We start from the raw sequence: 20,314 nt of genomic DNA on the forward strand, positions 1-20,314 counted from the left end.
TGGTAGATCAGCTCAGTCCTGCCACGACGCCAAGACGAACTGGCCTCTCACGAACTGGCCTCTTCCTTGGTGTTGCTCTGCTGGCTTCGGTGGAATTAATCCTGATGTATGAGAGAAGAATTTGATCTTCTTTCGGTGCCTGACTTCTTTTTAGGACCGTGTCCTCCCGCCATCCCCACCTCTCCCTCTGTCCCCAAGCCTGTCTCCCTGCTCCATCTTCAACCCACTTCATTGCACCAAGATCCAGAGATGTCATTCTGAATTAAGCAGTCAGACTGACCGAATCAGACCCTAGGTAGGTTCTTATGTCCCCGATAGCTCCTTCTCCCTTACGCTGGTGTAAATCAGGATTAACCCCACTTTACATCAATCAAGCTACACTGGTGTAAAAACCATATTGAGAGGAAAGTCAGCCCAATCTTTGGCCTCTTTTTCTCGCTGCTTTGCACGGCTCAGGCCACAACAGCTGGAAATCCTGCCTTCTAGGGCAGGTAGAGTTTCCTTTGGTGTGGAGGAATCTCCAGGTGGTGTCAAACTGGCACAGCTGGCTCTATGCCACCATCTGCCAGCCTCCCAGTGTAGCCAGAGAACCTGGCAGCCCAGTGAGCCTTGGCCAATGGAAAATCCCTAGAGGACTATGGCTGATATAACTTATGGTAACTCTGTGGCTGCTCTGAGTTGCACCTTTATGCCAAAAGAGGCCCCTGGCTGCCTCCAGATCAGGAAGAAGATTGGTGGTTTTGAGCCATTATTCTCTCCCTTTCTGTCCTGCATAGACTAGCTCAGCCCAAGCCAATGATCACAGGGCTCTGTGTCTTCCAGTGATTGGCTTTCTCTTTTTCCCTCCCTCTCTCTTGTCTACTCCCTTCTCTCTCCTCTGGGCCCCCCCGTATTACCAGCTCTAACTATACCACATTTCCTGCCACAGCTGGCCATGTGCCCCTGTCTCTGTCGTCCTCCCCAGTCTATTTCTAAGGAGCCCATCATAGTGGTACCGGCACTAGTGACTTCCTAGTGACAAAACTCGCCAAGCTGACATTCCTGCACTGGTTCCCTGTGGGAGGAAGGCCGGCTCAGTGGTGAGGGCACTACCTGGGACCTGAAAGAACAGAATTCAATACTTTTGCTCCACTGGGGACTTCTTGTGTGACCTTCGGCAAGTCACTTGGTCTCTCTGTGCCGCAGTTCCCCATCTGGGGACAATAGCAGTGCCCTGCCTTACTGTGAGGTGGTAATAGGTTACCTCCGCCAGCTGTAGGGGCTTGAAGGAATGACTGCCTGGTGCACACATCCTGCTCCCATGACAATCTGCAGTAACACCTTTGGGCCCCAGTTCTTCTCCTGCAGGTTATAAGTAACCCCCTCTGAAGACCAGGGAAGGGGTGGAAGAATTGGTCCCCTGGGTTTTGTCTATGCAAAAGCCCTACACTTAAAGGACTTAGTATCACAAGCACAGTTTAACCCCACACGCAACTATTTCTCTACCTTTCCCCAACATCTAATTGCGTACCTTTCCTTTTGTCCTCACATGGTTAATACAGTTCAGACTGTGATTTGGCTAAATGAACTAACTTGAAAAAAAATGATATATGGAATCCCCTAAACTTGGATCCTATCTCAGCTTACCATATTGGGTTTTAAAAGGATGATTAAAACAATACACAACCCATCCATTCGCTAGCTATTTACCTTCCCTATTTTCCCAGTCACGGGTCCAATAAATGCAAAACCCGGGCTCATATGTGGTGTTTTTTAATGGCAAAGGAGGTGTGTGATTTAAATACTTGAAAACTACAAAAATGGACCACATTCTTTTCAGCACAGTGAGATCTCAAAGCCCAGGCCAAGATAGGAATTAGAGTTTAAAATGCTGAAGCAAGAATACCAAAGAACTAAAAGAAAAGCATTTCAGCTTTAGTAGGAAAAATTTCTGTATTCTATTTTACAGCCAAGCATCACTTTCATGAAATGAATTATGCTGTCTGTTATTGGCATGTTTTTCAAGTTAAATAACAACTGGTTTTGCCTGAGAGGCACTAGTGAAACTTGTATTATGAACCACTATGTTAGCTTTCCTGAAGTAGTTCCCTACAAAGATAGGTGGTTTGGTTTTGTGGATCCCGACCACTTCATTTTCAATGACATCTGCATTGAAAGTTTGTAAAAATGGGGATTCAGGATGGGGTTGATTTGTTTTTTTATTGGTAACTTTTTGAAGCTCCTTCAAAGAGGGCAACCATCCTTGATTGTACCATTTTAACAACGAGTAAAGAAAACCTACCTGGGGTTGAATACCTGAGGAGATCTCTGCACTTTAAGGTTCACCTGTGCTTCTACATATTGTCCCCGACCCCACCGTCCACACACGCAACCCTCAAGCACAGGCCTATTCGTTCTTTGAACCCATACTCACTTGCACAGCTGGCAGTATGGGTTAAAGCCAGAGCGGTGGTTTAGTTCAGGCTGGAACCTGCCCATTTTGCAGTGAAGACACTGGCAAGATCACTCAAGCTGCTGACAGCCCTCCAATGTCCTTCCCACAATTTCCCCTGGGGGACAGGCAAGTTCTCCTGCAACTGACAGAATTGACTGGGAAGGAATCTTAGAGAATCTCAGCACATGGAACTATGGGATGTGCCCCCAAACACACACTGGGAAGAGTAGAAACAATGAGGACACAGTAATGGGGTAAGATTTTGCAGGAGGAAAGCTCAGACCCAGGTGCCAATCAGCTGGGTTAGCTGTGTAGTGTAGACATATCCTTGGTGGCCAATGGTAAACCAAAAAGCAGAACTTTAGGCTGTATTGCTGGATTTTCAAAGTTCTCTGCTGTGGCTTGTGTTTTGTATTTTCCAACCTTCTCTCAAGTGATTTTTTTTAGATATAGTTATTACTAAGTGGCCACACTTTTTTTCTTTAGAGCATAATACCATGTTACTTCCTGTATTTCACAGTTCATCACAACAGGTGAGAAAGGAGTTAACAAAGTACAGTATCCTCATTGGCAACTGATCTAGCACCCACTGAAATGGTTGAGGCAGCTCACACCTCAGAGCTATTGTTTCAGGCTCTCTGCAAACTCACGCTGAACTCTCTACATTGGTTATACACAGTTCAGGTTTGAATGTTTTCTTCATAAGCACAACAGGTACAGACTATGGTCCTGATTCTCATGGATGTTAAGGCCCATTTACACCACTTTGGCAGTGTAAAGGAGCCTTGCAAAAGAAGTGCAGTGCAAATCTTACTTGCGAACCAGGCCTTAACACTTCTTTTTTAAATGAAAGCTAAGACTCTAGCTAGCAATTGAGACGTCTGTCCACACCACACTTTGTCTAGTGCTTCGTGTTCCCACAGGAGGTTCACCGTACATTTTAGGAAATGCTGATATGCAATAAATAACTCCCAAATTAGTTGAATACATGATTTAATTAAGTCTATTCAGCTCGTTTATAGAGCCGATCAGATAATGTAAATTATGTACCCTTGCTTCTTTCTGTCTGAGATAATCCAGGAAGTTAGCACTGAGCAGTTGCTCATGTTGGGTTATACAAGGCTCTACTCTATAGCCGCTCTTACCCAGCATGTATACATTGGATGTCTATAAGTATGTTACAAGGGTTAGTGAAGCAATATAGATTATTGTGTCTAGTGTGTGCTGATGACAGTCTTAGATCTGCATCTCATCCTACCTGCCCAATGAAGCTGAGCCATTTATCCAGTGCTAAATGGAAATTGGGCCTCGGATGATGGCTAGCTAGCCGAGACCCAAGCCAGGTGCGACTGGGACAATGCTTACAAGCTGGGGGAAAGCTACCAAAAGAAATAGAGATACCCCCAGCGCCCTTGACTGAGGAGGGATGGCTACTGTTTGTCACTGAGACTCACAGCTACTGCTTGTTGTGACTGTATCTCTTTATGCTTCTGGGTGCCCAGGGAGTCATGATTTTTATCATTTATGCTTGGCACGATGGTTGCAATCTTTCTTTTTTTTTTTTTAGCCAGCAGTGGCCATCAACAAAGTTATCGGGGCCTTGTCACTTTGAGTCTGGCTTACTACAATTTGATACGCAAATGTCCTACACCTCCAGACCCTTAGGAAATTGATGTTTGTGCCAAATGCAGATTCCCACTTTCGTGCGGAGCTCATTACATCGGTTCTCTGCAACCTGCATGAGCCACGAATCACTTTCCAGCGTAAGCTTTTCTCCATGAAAAATGCTAGAATGTTGCCATGTTCTCAGCAAAGAGCGGTGGAGCAGTTGTGGGTGGAAGTGGTGAAAGATGAGCTTTCCAACATGGCCTGCAGTTTGGGGTGTGGGATCCTTCTGCAGAGATGCCCTGCAGCCTGTACCAAATTTCCCAGGGTAGATGTGCCCTCTGTCTTGCAGACAGAAAGGAAAACTTCATCATACTCTTAATTAAATCTGCATCTTCCATACAAATCCATCCACTGCAGGCAATAAATGAAGACGGTTAAAATGTGGCCTTTCTTTGTGCAGAAACTGCCCATTGCGCAGGATCCTGCCTGCAGCAAGCTCCAGCGTGTGGACTGGCTGTGCGCTAAAGAATCTGCAAAATGCTTCAAGGCCTGCAGGAAACCGGAAACCATCGTGTCTCTATCTCAAGTGTACTTGCCCTATTAGCAGAAGGGGCCTTAACAAGAACAATTCTTCTGACCATAAACATCCCTTGACTTTTTCTATATTTCCATCTCTGAAAGCCACCCTCCATTTCTGATCTGCCCATATCTTTTTGGCTTATTATACAGGCCAATTGCACTGAGGTTGTTTGATCAACAGGAAAAGGCTAAAATACATACATACACTTGGGTTGGGTTGTGTTTTGTTGTTGTTTTTTTGACCACATCTATATCTACCCATATGCATTAACCTCCTTTCCTCTCTTCTCTAACTTGTTTACCGATCTACCTTTAGACGCAGATTACATTCTCTGTTAGGGAAGTGTAACCGCTGAAATGTAAAGCGATTGGGCCTGCTGCCAGAAAAGTCTCACTTGACTGCTTTCAAACTCTGCAGGCTGGGTAGGAAAACCCACAAAGTAATAGCCTTGATCAGTGCATGCTTGGAGAAAACAAATTTATAGGCAGGAAAATGTCTTTTTATTATTATTATGTCTACAGTTCTCCCCCCTGTAATATACTTCCCTTGGCAATATGCTTTTAGCGAATCCGCTGAACATGAAATGTATGCTCCATCTCGTAGGGAAAAAATACAGGCCAGGAGGTCAGACTGGCCTACAGAATTCCCTTTGACTTGAATGGGAGCTCCCCTCTTCAAGGAAAGCAGCGCAGAGCGGGTGGGCCAAAGGAAGGACATCCGTTGACGGGGCGCAGTAGACATGGCCTGTGAGATAGATGTGTAGTGTGTGTTTTCAGGTAGGGGTTCTTCAAGCAGCCACGTTTGATTTCTCAGAGGTGATTTCTCCTCAGCTCTTCACTGCCTATCGCGTATGCTGCTCCTGTGCAAAGGCTCCCACAGCTAGAGCAGAGAGCTGTAGATACAAAATATCACCACCATCTTCTTGATGATCTCTCCTCTAGCGGACGTCCGTGAACTTCCTGGACCCCTTGGCCTGTGAGTGGAAAGGATGTTGTGGAACCAGATCAATAGCAAAGGAGCAGTAAAACTCACGCAAAGAGCTGGAATTGAACGGGCAGCTGCAGAGACTAATCGTTAGGCCTCTGTCCAGAGAATGGACACTCGTCATGCGGGCCTCTTTAGAAAATCCCAGTGCTGTGTTCATGGCCATAAGCTCTGCCTGACTTACCCATTGCACAAGGGCAAGCTTGCAGGTGTGCTAGCTGCTCAGTGTTTTGGAAACAGACACCATGTTGTATGTTAGAAAGGAAGGGTGGTTATGTGACTAAAGAACTCAATTAGACCTCAGAAGATTGGGCGGGGGAGGGGGCAGGGAGATCAGGTCCTGGCTCTGCCACAGATTTCCTGTGTGAACTTGGGCAAGTCACTTAATATCTGTGCTCAAGTTTCCCCATCTGCAAAGACAGGAGAGCAAGGTGCATCCTTTGATCTGCCTTTTCTATTGGGTTGGTTTTTGGACCAGGGAAGGTGTCTCACTCTGTGTATGTACAGAGCATAGCCCAACAGGGTCCTAATTTCAACTGGGGTCTCCGGGCGCTATGGCACTGCATACCTGGTTTGTGCAGGAGTCTGAACATGTGGTCCCATGGATCTTATCTCCCATAGACATCTGTTGTGACATGTCAGGACTTTCTAGCCCCCGCACACACATCTCCTCCTGTCTTGAGACACCATCCTGGGTGAGTTAGCATATTTCCCAGCTACACAAGTTGAGCAGCATGCAGCACTTTTAATAATTTCATGAATTAAATAAGTTACCGCATATCCCTGTATCTGATAAATGCCTATCCCAGCCCGACCTATAATTTCTTATTCACTACTGCGGTGTTCACTCCTGCCTCTAATCGGCCCACAGTGCTAGCCTCCAATGCCCACTGAACTTTTCAGACAATCCCCTTCCTGCTTTCTCCCATGCTGTCCCTCATGCCTGGGAGGAGTTCCCCATAAACATCCAAAAAGCTACCTCATTATCCTCCTTAAAACTCTCCTTTGCCAAGATGCCTACAAAACACTGGACAGTGGCTAGGTCACCGGTGCGCTGAGATCACTGCCTGCCATGCTGACCAATTTAGTCTTGTCTTGGACTCCCCGTCTATCCATATCCATCTGGTGTCCTATGCTTGTATTATAAGCTCTTTGGGGGAAGGGACTGTGGTTTGGTTCTGTGTCTGTACAATGTCTAGAAAAGCGGGGTCCTGGTCCATGACTGAGGCCCCTAGGCGCTACAGTGACTATAAATTATAGTTATTGCAATTTATATCAGACAATCCCGACTTAGACTGTCACAATCCTGGGCTACGGTTCCAGGCCTTATTGGGCGAGATCTGTCCTCCAGGCTTAGTGCAGAGTCACTGCAAAGCAAATGACCATAACACATGTTGCTGAAATGCGATCATGTTCTTGTGACAATGCTGTCATTGATTATATTGAATAATGTGAAGGTTGTGACCCAAACCAACAAAAGCCAGTCAGTCTGTTTCTGATCTCACATTAGTTCTGCACTGATACAATGACACTGATCTGAGTGGAGTTACTCCTGTTGGCACCAATGAAAGTGAGATCAGAATGAAGCTCAGTGTCTATCTTTGTCTTCACTTATTGGACCAGATCCTCAGGAATGTCTCCAGGGACTTCAATGGAGTTATGCCAATTTATCCCTGCAGGGGATCTGGCCCATTGTCTTTAACTCCCACTAACAATATCCCCTGTCATTGTATGCATTAGGGACAGATTATTGGCCTGGATGTTGCATATTCTCCCTGTAGTAAGTTGCAATGCTGCATCGGGTCTGTGACAAAAGCTAGAAAATGTTGCAAGAGCAATAGCTGGCACATTCCTGTGTTCACGTAACATGCCATTTTACCTTTAACAGAGAAATACATGCTGGACACGGATGCATATTGGAACATTTAAGGCTGGAGGGTATTTCAGTATGACAGTTAGACACTTAGCAATTATGAAGATATACTGGACTCTGGAGTGCTTGGCCTTGAAGCTTTAATGAAACCTGTATAAGAGAACCGAGCTATTTTATCATCAGATGAATAACTTTTTGCAAACAAAAGTAAAACGCAAACCCAGCAGATCAGCCTTAAAACTCATCCAGCCATAAAGACCAAATACCCTCATACTCCTGTGCAGTCAGAAGGGGGGACAGAGGATGCAAAGGAAAAGAGTCATTTGCATGGAGAAGGGGTCAAGAACAGTGGCTGCCCTACACAGGGATACAAGGTTACCTTAATGTCGGTGCTAACCTCCTCTCTATCTTAATGTTGGCCCCACTGCTCCATGCATCAGCCAGCAGACCTGTCTGGGGGTTGAAGTCAGTGGGCACTGCCTCTGTATAAAGAGCCAGGCACAATGCCTCCAGGAGGTTCCAGTAGCATAGAGCACTTTGTCACCCACCCCAATCCAGGGCTGTACCTCACAGGCAAAGTACAGTCCCAAATGTGGTGTGGATTCTCCTGTGCTGTTGGGTATTAACAATGCCCCATACAGAGGTTTTGTTCAATGCACGTTGTATTAATAGTTATGCCCGAGAGCTTGGTGGAAAATGGGGCTTTTTACGGTGAAAAATTTCAACTTTTCATCCAAAAACTTGAAAACCAAAAACATATCCATTTTTAGCAACTAAACACCAATATTTGTTTCATTTTTCCTTTCAAAAATGAACCCATTGAAATGTTTTGAAGGAAGCAGGCACTTAAAAGAATCATTTCGTTGAAACCCCAACTGAAAACAGTTTTGGTGGAAGTTTTTCAGCCACATCCCACAGTATATGCAGTACCTGTATCACCCTCCAGTGTGTGTGAACTGAATTCTATATCATTCATTGTCAATGTATTTACATTTCCCCTTAATGTTACTGTTCCTGATGATGTAATTACTCCACCGTATTTCAGTGGTAAATCCCATCATGTACTACATGGCTGTTGCAATTTCCAGACAATTCTGTCCAGATATTTACCATGACCTAACAACACTAGACTAGTCCATCACAGCTCTTAACCATTGGACCATTCTTTTCTAGGGATGAATAAGACACTAGCCTGCGACTTTGGAGATCTGGCCTCTTGTCCCTACTGTGCCATAGCCTTCCTGTGTGACCCTGGATGAATCACTTACCCTCTCTGTGCTTCAGTTCCCATATGTAAAATGGGGCTAATAGCATTTCCCTACCTCCTGGGGCATTGGGAGGGTAAATACTAGAGCTGACGGAGCTTGGAATTGCTGTTCTATTGGTAATTCTGAGAGGGTTTTTTTTTTTTTCATTTGTTCATTTCAGAACAAAACTTGGAAATTTCCTGTGGAATGAAAATTCCAAAAAATTATTTGTGTTTTTAGGAAAAATTGAAGTGGGATTTTGTTCTGACTTCATCAAAACGTTTTGACTCTTTATGTTACAGTACAATATCGTTTCAAATTTTGTAACAAAGTCGAAACCCCATTTTGAACTTTATCTAAATGAAACATTTTTGATAATGTTTCTGGCTAACTGTGACTAAATCAACACGTTCCTACTGAATGCATTCAATTGCATGAACCAGCATTTCAGCTGGAAATCATTATTCCACTCGAAAAATTTCAACTGGCTCTAGTAAATACAGTAAAGACCAAGAGACACTCAGACACTATGATAATGGGACTCATACCAGTACTTAAAATAGATGCAGGTGGATGAGGGACAATAAAATGCCTATACACACTCCTACTCAGAGTGTAGGGTGACCAGATGTCCCAATTTTATAGGGACAGTCCCAATCTTCAGGGCTTTGTCTTATACAGGCACCTATTACCCCTCCATCCCAGTCCTGATTTTTCACACTTGCTATCTGGTCACCCTATCTGAGTGTGACTCCACTTCTTAGGTGGAGAGAAGAGTCTACTTGCCCTGCTAGTGCATGTGTGGAAAGAATGTAGAGGGGGCAAGAGTGGGAGGACCTTTAGCCATTCACCCATCCACCTGTGCACCCAGAGTAACTGGCCAGATGTGTGGTGGGGGGAGGGGGAGTAAACTGCTCCATGAAGACCAATGACAAAATTTACTTCTGGAGCAAATGAGGGATTGTGGCTGGATTTAAAACTGCCAAGCAAACAAAAGCCAGTGGGCCTGTCCCTGATCTCACACTAGTTTTACACCGTTGTGGTCTGTGTCTGCTCCTTGGGTGGTGTCCCTTATGCAGCTCAGAACAAAATGTTACCATCTAGCCTGTAGGTACAACTGAAGTTATATATTTCTCAGCAGTTTGGTTTTATTATTGTCTTTATAGAGTCAGATAAAATAACTGCCGTGGTACTGGTGAGGCCTCAGCTGGAGTGCTGTGTCCAGCTCTGCGCACCACAGTTTAGGAAAGGTTTGGATAAATGGGAGAGAGACCAGAGGAGAGCAGCAAAAGTGATCAAAGGTTAGAAAACCTGAACTATGGGGAAAGGTTAAAAAACTGGTTCTGATTAGTCTTGAGAAAAGAAAAGTGAGGGGGGGGCGGGACCTGATAATAGTCTTCAATTACGTTATGGGCTGTTATAAAGAGGACACTGATCAATTGATCTCTGTGTCCACTGAAGGCAGGACAAGAAGTAAGGAGCAAGGAGTAAGAAGTAATCTGCAGCAAAGGAGATTTAGGTTAGACATTAGAAAAAACTTTCTAATAGAAGGGTAGTTAAGCTCTGGAACAGGGTTTCCAAGGGAGGTTGGCCAATCCCCATCGTTGGAGGATTTTTAAGAACAGGTTGGACAAATCTCTCTCAGGGATGGTCTAGGTTTACTTGGTTCTGCCTCAGTGCTGGGGACTGGACTTGATTACTTCGAGGCTGCTTCCAGCTTGACATTTCCATGATTCTGGGTTTCTATAAAGTGGAATTTAAAATGTGACAGATGAGCATTATCTATTGGGCTGAAAAAGAATCCATCTGGAGCATGTAGCAGAAACAAGATCATCCCACTGAAAAATGGAGAGTTCCTTTATAAATCTTTATTACAATCTCTTTTACTATCCTGGGAAATGATGCACGGGAATTCAACCTCAACCATACGACGTATGCAATGTACATACAGTAGCGTAAATATCTTAATACCATCTTAACCAACACTAAGAGTCTCATTCATTAAACTCAGAAGCAGTGAAGAAGCTTTTTTTCTCTGCTATCTGCTCTTGTTAAATATTAAACTCCGTGCATCAAATTCTGCCTTCAGTCACACACACCTGGCTCTTGTTGACTTCGGCCGCATTAGTCCCTTGCTGGCATCTGGGAGCAGAAGCTAACTTTGCCAACACGCAACACTGTGACCTCCAGAGAGGCTCAGAGAGTATTTAAAAGGGAGACAGCGTCAAAGAATGGGGTGTACTTTCGTGATTAGAACACCACTTTTTAAGTGGATGTAGTGGGTGTGGAGTCTTGAATCTTGAATCACCTGTGTATTCATGGACCCAGTATTATTTGTTTACATCTATGTCCCTGGAAATGCTGCCTCAGTTCAGGGCTCCGTTAAGCTAAACACTCTACAAGCGCTTAGGCAGAGAGCTCTCCTCCCCCCCCGAGAGCGGATAGTCTGAATAGAAGAGGCAAAGGACGAGAGGGAAAACAGAAGCACAGAGGGAAAGGACTTGCCCAGGGTTATCCAGCAGGACAGTGATTAAGTCAGGAATAGAAGCCAGATCTTAGCCCAGAGCCCTAGTCATTAGGCCACTCAGCAAGGTAAAGCAACAGAAGGGACAATGCAAACTTCTTATGTCCACCCACTGAGCTGTGCCTCTCGTTGATTGGCGGGGCAAATTGCCTCTCGGCCACCTTTGTGCCCTTTGAGTCTAGGCTGTTCTCAAGCTGGGGTGACCCCTTTGTAATGTCTACACTACACAGCTTTGAGTGACATGGCCGACAAAATACTTCCACCTGCAACGAGTGGGGTTTGCACGGGCGCTTGCTGCGGCAAAACTTTTTTCTTTCGGGTGGGAGGGGTTAAGTACCTGTGAACGACAAACGTTCCGTCATTCAATTGCAAGTGTAGACATAGCCTAGGTGAGGGCAGCCTGTCATGGACACAGCACCACTGCCAGTAATCGCTGTAGCATCTCTGGTGTGGCCTCCATCTGGACACAGCTGTCTTGCCCCTGACGTGGTCTATTCCAAGGGGTCCCTCCAAGGACAGCCTGCAGCTGCCTGCCTAAGTGCCCTGCACCAGGGGGAATTCTCTCCTGCCAGCAGCTGAAGCTTTCAGAGTCCCTTTCTGCCAATCCAGCCTTTGCACTCAGTGTCACATAGCCAGAGCTGGGGTGAGAATCTCATCCCGGATGTATAAATCAAGGCTTGCTGTGGCATCAACACCAGATCTGGATCATAAGACAATGGAATTACTCTTAGGAGCTGGCGTTGCAAGTCTTCCCCGCTGCGGGGGAGTCCTGTGCATAGAGGCCATGCAGGAGCTGTCCCTTACGCTGTCACGGATAGCTTGTTTTGCAAACGTTGCCTTGTCCCTTTGCACATCTGGATGCATCCGAGCCTTCACTGCTTCTCCATCCTCCTGCTGCTGAGGGGATTTGCCAAGGCACTGTTCAACATCTAGTAACATTCTGACCTTCATGTATCTTGTAATTGCAGCATTCCCCGCCCCCCCCCTTCACCCTCCACACCCTCCAACCCCTTGGGTGCCTTGCAAACATCGGGCATAGATATGCTTTTTTACAGCTGGAGAGTTAATTAATGACAGGCTAAGTACTTGCCTCCTACTCTACAGGGAGTATTGGACAAAAATCGGGCCTGGAGTATACCATGTTCTTTTTCATGAAGGGGGACTTATAAAGTACGGCGCTTACAGCTCCATGCTTGCAGTCGTGTACATATAAACCAATCGATCTATAACTTATATCACCAAGGGCCCTCTTCATTGAAAAGACATGATGGTAAAGCCTCCCCTGGATCTTTGTCTCATGTGTTGGACATCTGAAGATAGGAAAAGGATACCTTGTCCCCGAACCATCGAAGCAGGTAAGCATGTGTTCAGCGGTAAAGGTGAGTGGCTCTTTGGAAGCCGTGTGCTTTGAAAGTGCTATTGATAACCCCAAGCCTTAAAACACCAGGAGTCAGGCCCTCAAAAAACCATGAGATTGGCTTAAAAAATGTGAGATTTAAAATATAAAAAAGTTTGGGTGCTTTTACTCTGGATTTTGGAGACTCTTTCAGTGTCTCATTTTCAAGCTTTTCTCTGCAACCATGAGGCCTAGAAACTCCAGACAGCATGAGATATAATCACAAAAGTTGGCTTCTGCATGTGCGTTTGCAAGATTGAGCCTCTGCCCCTTAGAATATGTGCTAACTGCTTATGCTAAATAGTCTGTCCCACCTTGCATGTAGCTGTGATACTTGGAGCACCTTTCCTAGGCCTGGAGAAGAGCTCTGTTTAGTTCAAAAGCTTCTCTCTCTCTCACCAACAGAAGTTGGTCCAATAAAATATATTACCTCCTCCATTTTGTCTCTCTCGGCTTTAGCAAGAGTAACATTCATTTTTATTTGACTTCTTTTCATATCTCTTGCCAGCCTTGCACTTCCACAGAGTTCTCTCTCTCTCTTTTTTTTTTTATAGCACTGCCTCCTGTGTCTCTTAAATCAGCTCCCTCCATTTCAATGGTTTAAATAATAGAAGTAACGTTTATGAAACAGCTGAATGTTACTGTTCAGGTTGCCAGAAAGTAGGTTTCCTACCAGACAGCAGAACTGTAATCCCACCTCCCAGAGTTAGACACATGCCATTTTTGACAATAGGAAGAGTCTCATTTCACCCAGCTATTAACAAGCTGCCCTTTGGCTAATGAACCTGCAGGTAGATTGGGTAAATGAAAATAGGTATAAAATACAGCTCAGAAATGTGATGTGATCTGGGTTCATACTTAAAGCAGGGGAAGTTAGAATTTAGGGAATTTGAATTTTGTGGGAAATCTACGTTTTTGAACAGACTGATTTACACTTTTTTTAAAAAGATGCAGGCTCCATTCTTTCTCTTTCTTTCTTTTTGCCAATAACATTATTTGCCTGCAAGTTATAAAACACAAAATACAAGGAGTGAATTCATCCGGGACCAGAAAACAACCTAGAACATTATGAGCATATAAACACAAAGAACGTGTGGATGGAAGGCAGTTGCTTCAGGATTCCTGAATTTGTCACTATACCACATTGCTAATGGCTTGGTGAAACTAATGCCCTTGTTTGGTATTAATTAAGGCAATTCAAGTTTTGTATGGAAAGCAGAAAACAAGACTTTTGACTGGTTTGAGATTTCGTTACAACCCACATTTCTGGGTAGAATTGCCACGTAGCGCTGGGGGGGAAAAATTCAACCAAAACTTTTGGGCAGGCGGAGGGAACTGAAATATTTTGCAAATACAAATATATATATATACATATATCCAGAAGAATTGCAATGTTTCTGTCAAAGGGTTGGCCACCTCCTGAGCAACCCCTTGTGGCCAAAGGTTATTCTGTAGCACCCTGCTTCTGTTTTCCCCTCAGAAGGGCCCCTTAAGAACTTCACACAGACTTCTCTCTGGGTTAACACCACGCCTGCCTGAGGACCGTTTAATACAATCCGCAGGGTCCCAAAACATAGTCCCTCACAAAAAAGTCCCTACTTAGCTGTTCTTCTCTCATGGCTGGCGCTTCTCTTCTGTCCCAGTCTGTTCTCACACCTAGTCCTTGCAGCTCTTCCTAGCTAGAGCTCAGCCTTCTGACCCTGGCCTCTTAGGCCCCCAAATTTCTAGGTCCAAACATCCTCCAGGTTTCCCCACAGGAGCCTCCTGTTCCCTGTGATCTGTCCTCAAGATCCCCTGGTGTCAGGCTCCTACATGGGAAAGTCCTTTCTCACTCCTGCAGTTTCCTGCTGACCTTTATCGGGAAAGCACCTGATCTTTCCCAAGTGTGACTCCATAGTCATCACCGTTGGCTTGTTATTTTGAAATGTACTTCAAATTCCATTTTAAAATATTTTTAAAAGTTTTTAAAAAGCACAGAAACGGAATCTTTTGTTTCACCTAAGACATTGTTTGGGGTTGGTTTTGTATAACCTTTTGATAATGACCAATGAGCAACACATCGATTATGCACACAGCTCTGTTGCCATGGTTTACAGACCTATTGACGATGTTAGTTTGAGTTTTTTTGAGCAAACTCAAGTCCATTTGTCACTTCATATGGAACCAACCCAAAAAGTGGTGGTTTTGGTCTAGTTTTGCTTTGGAGTTTTTGGCTACATTTGAACCTGGAACTCAGGAAGTGCTAAGCCATGTTGAACCAAAACTGGAACCAACGTCTGCTAGAGACAGGTCCAAGCTGCAACATTTGGATCTGGTTCTTGGTCGCTGATGGTCTAATAAAAAAACAGAATGAGGACTAGAGTTGGTTTAAAAAACATTGTTGAAACTTTTTTTTTTTCCCCAATGAAAAAAAGCTTTTTGGCCAATATGAAAATATTGGATGAAAATTTCTGGTTGTTTGACAAAAAATTCTGAAATCAAAACCAAAACAAAAGTCAGGGTTCAGTCAGAGTCTTTGGTGAAATTTTTCATTTTTCACTTTGGTTTTTGGTCTTTTTCTCAATTCAAAAACGAAAAATGTTACCAAGAAACAAACATATTCTATCAACCCATTTTTCAAAAGCTGAAAACTTTGGGGGTTGTGTTTCATGTGTTAAACAAACCTATTTTCATGGGATTTCTTTCTTTTCTTAATCCAACACTCTTTGGAAATTTCCCATGAAAATTAATTAGCATTTTTCAACCAGCTCTAATGTGGACTATTGTCCTTTTCAAAATGAGTTCCCTTTCAAGGCTCACTTGAGCCACAAAGCCAAAGCACTGATTATTAACTCAGCTGATCGATTGCACACCCTTTCAGCAGAAGCTGACTGTCAGATCCCCCTTTTCCACAACCTTTGCATAGGTGTGGGAACAGATGTGCTATATAGATGGCGGGAGAACACTGCGTGAGGAGGAAAGTTTTACCACCACACACAGGTATAGGGCCACCCATTGGAAACCAATATCCCCCTCAATAGTGTTACAGTTTGGGAGATGCAGCTTGGAGATTTATGTCCAGAGAGCATAGCAGGAGCCTTCAAAGTATAGGGGGTGGAATACACATTTCCCATCCCAAGAAAAAAAAATCCTACCCCAAAATGGGACAAAACCTTAAAATCTCCAAGATTTTTGCAAATTGAAAATCTGCCCCACCCCCAAAATTTTTTTTAAATTGTCTGGGTCAATCAAAACTTTTCAGTTGGATAATTCGAAAGTGGTTTTTGTTTTGATTTCGAACATTTTTCAAACAAAAATGTTTTTATGATAATTACCTTAAATTTCAAAAATCAAAATAGTTTCAAACCAGCAAAGCAGATTTTTTTTGTTGAGAAAAATGTTAAAACAAAATGTTTAAACCATTTTAAAACTTTTTCCTCCAAAAATTTTTTGAGTCAAAAAACTCATCAAAATGGACCCTCTTCGGTGAAAATTTTCAGTTTTGATTAATCTGCATTTTCCAATGAAAAGATGTTTCATGGGAAAATTCCTGACCAGGTCTACCTCTGTATTTATGTTGATCTAGCAGAGGTGATTGGATGATAGTAATTGCAGAGCTAAGCAAAAGTTGCAGCATTGGCCATTAATCCAAGCAACACTGTGTGGTGTTTTACTCATCATCCAGAGTGCCATCTGCAAGAGGCTATTATTCTAATAACATGGGTTGGAAGCCAAAATTACTGGGTAGGGTTTTGTGGTCTGTGTTATGCAGGAAGTCAGATGAGATGGTCCCTTCTTGTTTTAATAATCCAGGAATTATTATGTTTTTAACTCTCGACCGTATGGCATAAAGGAATGAATCATTTTTAACGGCATTTAAACGGTCTATTTTACATTGTTAGAGTTAAGATTAGAAGTCATATTTAGTAGATGACTCTTTGGATTAAAGCACTGTGAGAGATAATAGATGTTGTAAATGGAATGCTATCAGGCAAGGCAGTCCCACTTCAATGTTTTTTAAGTACTTTGAAGATAAAGATTGCTATACAAGGCCAAATACCACCATCCTTATTCAAGAAAAAATCCATTGAAGACCAGGGAAATTTGCTTGGATATAGACAGTTTATAATACTAATTTTTAATTTTTTAACTGTTTATCTCTATTGTTATGACAAGATGGGTTAGGTAATATCTTTTATTGGACCAACTTCTGTTGGTGAAAGAGACAAGCTTTCAAGCTACACAGAGCTCCTCTTCAGGACTGGGAAAGGTACTCAGTGTCACAGCTCAATATAAGGTGGAACAGATCGTTTAGCGTAAGGAGTTAAGATATATTGTAAGAGACCACTCAAGGTGAAGTAGACTGTTAACACCTCTGCAGTCATAGGACAAAAAAGAAAGGGGTTAGGGGGTTAAGATGGTTGGAATAAGCCATAAATCCAGTTCCTTTATTAAGGCCCTGCTTTGTAGTGTCTAGCAGAGTAATGAATTTAAGCTCCCAGAGTCATCTTTGGAAGGTGTTGTGCAGGTGTCTTTTGGGGATGAGGACTGAGAGGTCAGATATGGAGTGATCACTTTATGAAAAGTGTTCACCCACGAGTGATACGGAGTTTTATCTTTTATCATTTTTCTGCGTGAGTTCATTCGAGAGCATAGTGATTGTCTGGTTTCACCCATATAAGCATTTTGGGAGCTTTTAGTGCACTTCATGAGGTACACCACATGTTGTTAGTCACTGTAAAATGATGGTGACTGAGATAAAAACGATCATAAACTGTATCATATTTTGACACAGCTGAGATAGGAGTTGATATAAAGGCCAGCTCGGAATATAAGAGCTCTGATACCATGGTAATCACAGTTTAGTAAACTATGGTTAATTACATGTCATGTTAATAGGGACTCATGGGGGACCATGAAAGTTCACTTTCTTCTTTTTATCTTCAGTTTTAATTCTTTTAAATATAATATGTTGTCTGGTTTGCGGTCAATAGGAGCTACTGGGTGCTCAGCACTTTTGCAAATCAGGTTCTTGATAAGAATTTAGGAGTCTGACTTTAGGTTCCTAATTTTGAAAATCCTGGCCTTTAAGAGTAATCAGCTCTTAGAAATCTTTCCATGATATTCTTAGAGAGTTCAAGTCCATGCTTGATGGATGTTTTGCTCAGACGCATGTACCTATGATGAATATGTCACATCACAGCACCGTCAGAGGCCTGTGGATGAAAGGAACAGGGGAAGAGATGTGATGTCTGGCCAATACTGGGATGGTATCAGGGCCGCATTCACACTCAGATCATGTGTTCCTGAGACCCTCTTCTCCTCCCAACAAAGACGCACATACTGTCAGCAAACCTTGCAGTAGCCTGGGCCCACACCACTGGCTAGGCAGGGCCCCCTATTACCTCAATGAACCCTCAAAGAGTTGTACTAATACTAGCTAGTCGTTACTGTTGTTTAATTCAATAACCAAAAAAATGCACAGCGATAGGCTGAAAAATCACAGGCTTGCTTTATAATATAACAATACCTGCTGCAGTTGTGATGGCTGCCATCTTGACAGGCCCTGGGGATTGTACCTGCAACCACCGGAATTAAAAGCAGCAGCCGCTGTAGTATGATCTTTACCGTAAGGACCTCAAACTAAAAGCTGTGACAGATTCACAACTAGAACTGGGTGACATTTTTCAGATATTTGCTGAATATTATTTGCTGAGTAATGCAGTTTTGCTTTGACCGAAACCTTTGTGAATTTGGGTTAAGTTTAGTGAATAATTTTGGCTGAACATTTTTTTAAAAGTCAAATGTTTCATTTAGAAATTTAACTGGACTTGTTTAAAAAAACAAAAAACAAAAAGGTTAAAAAAAAGCCCACCCAAAAAATTAGACAAAAACACACACAAAAAAACCCCCTTACTTTCAGGTCAAATTAAATGTTTCCTTTGACCCCAAAACAAAAAATTTGGGGTCTTTTTGTTTTGGTGAGAAAAACTGAAAATATTCCAGTTCAGGTCACCCTGAAATTAAATTTTACTGGGTTTTTCACTTGGCCACTGAACCGAAAAATCAATTATTCACTCAGCTCAATTCACATCTGTGGGCTGGGCACAGAAAGTGTCACTTTGACCAGTGGGTTACACAATTGTTGGACAAGATCGTCAGATGATGTAAATCTTCATAGCTCTTTTGAAGTCAGTAGAGTTCCACCTATATACACCTAGATCTGGCCCATTTGTCTCAATCAGACAGTGCTTAGGTTACCATTTGGGAATGGCAGTCTGGTTCAAATAAAATTTAGAACTCTTGTGAAAATTAGTCCAAAATTGAAACCAAAACTAAAGTGGATTCGGGGGACTCTGGTTGACTTTAGCTTCCTTCTTCTTTCTTTTTAATTTACATATTTATTCTCATCCTCATTTCTGGGCTCTAACCAGGGTCAGAAGTAAAAGTGCCAGAATACTGCAAAGAAAGCTGTCCTGATAGTATTTCCACCCAGCTGAAAGCAGGAAGCCTCAGAAATTGCACAAGAAAGCTTGTTCCAATATGATTCCCAGCACCATTCAGCAGACCTGAGAAGTCTGGAAAGTTTGGATAAGGTTCAGCAAAACACCCAAAAAGTTTGAGGTCAAGATTTTCAGTGGAGGCTGCTGGGTGCTCAGCAGTTGGGAAAATCAGTGCATTGACTCAGAAACCTAAAGATGGATTTGGGAGCCTAAATGTACATACCTGGAGCCAGATCTTCAGCAGGTATAAACCAGTGTAGCTCTACTGAAGTCAATGGAGTTATTCAGATGGTTGTGCAAAAGTCAATATGGTTTCTGTAAAGGGAGATCATGTCTTACTGATCTATTAGAGTTCTTTGAAGGGTTCAACAAACATGTGGACAAGGGGGATCCATTGGACATAGTGTACTTAGATTTCCAGAAAGCCTTGGACAAGGTCCCTCACCAAAGACTCTTAGGTAAATTAAGTTGTCATGAGATAAGAGGGAAGATCCTTTCATGGATTGAGAATTGGTGAAAAGACAGGGAACAAAGGATAGGAATAAATGGTACATTTTCAGAATGGAGCGGGGTAACTAGTGGTGTTCCCCAAGGGTCAGTCCTAGGACCAATCCTATTCAACTTAGTCATAAATGATTGGGTGAAAGGGGTAAACAGTGAGGTGGCAAAGTTTGCAGACAATACTAAACTACTCAAGACAGTTAAGACCAAAGCGGACTGTGAAGAACTTCAAAAAGATCTCATAAAACTAAGTGATTGGGCAACAAAATGGCAAATGAAATTTAAAGTGGATAAATGTAAAGTAATGCACATTGGAAAAAATAACCCCAACTATACATGCAATATGATGGGGGCTAATTTAGCTACAATTAATCAGGAGAAAGATCTTGGAGTCATCGTGGATAGTTCTCTGAAGACGTCCATGCAGTGTGCAGCGGCAGTCAAAAAAGCAAACAGGATGTTAGGAATCATTAAAAAAGGGATAGAGAATAAAACGGAGAATATCTTATTGCCCTTATATAAATCCATGGTAGGCCCACATCTTGAATACTGCGTACAGATGTGGTCCCCTCATCTCAAAAAAGATATACTGGCATTAGAAAAGGTTCAGAAAAGGGCAACTAAAATGATTAGGAGTTTGGGTTGGGTCCCATATGAGGGGAGATTAAAGAGGCTAGGACTTTTC

Source organism: Eretmochelys imbricata, chromosome 3 (assembly GCF_965152235.1).
Source record: "Eretmochelys imbricata isolate rEreImb1 chromosome 3, rEreImb1.hap1, whole genome shotgun sequence".
Lineage (NCBI taxonomy): Eukaryota > Metazoa > Chordata > Testudines > Cheloniidae > Eretmochelys > Eretmochelys imbricata.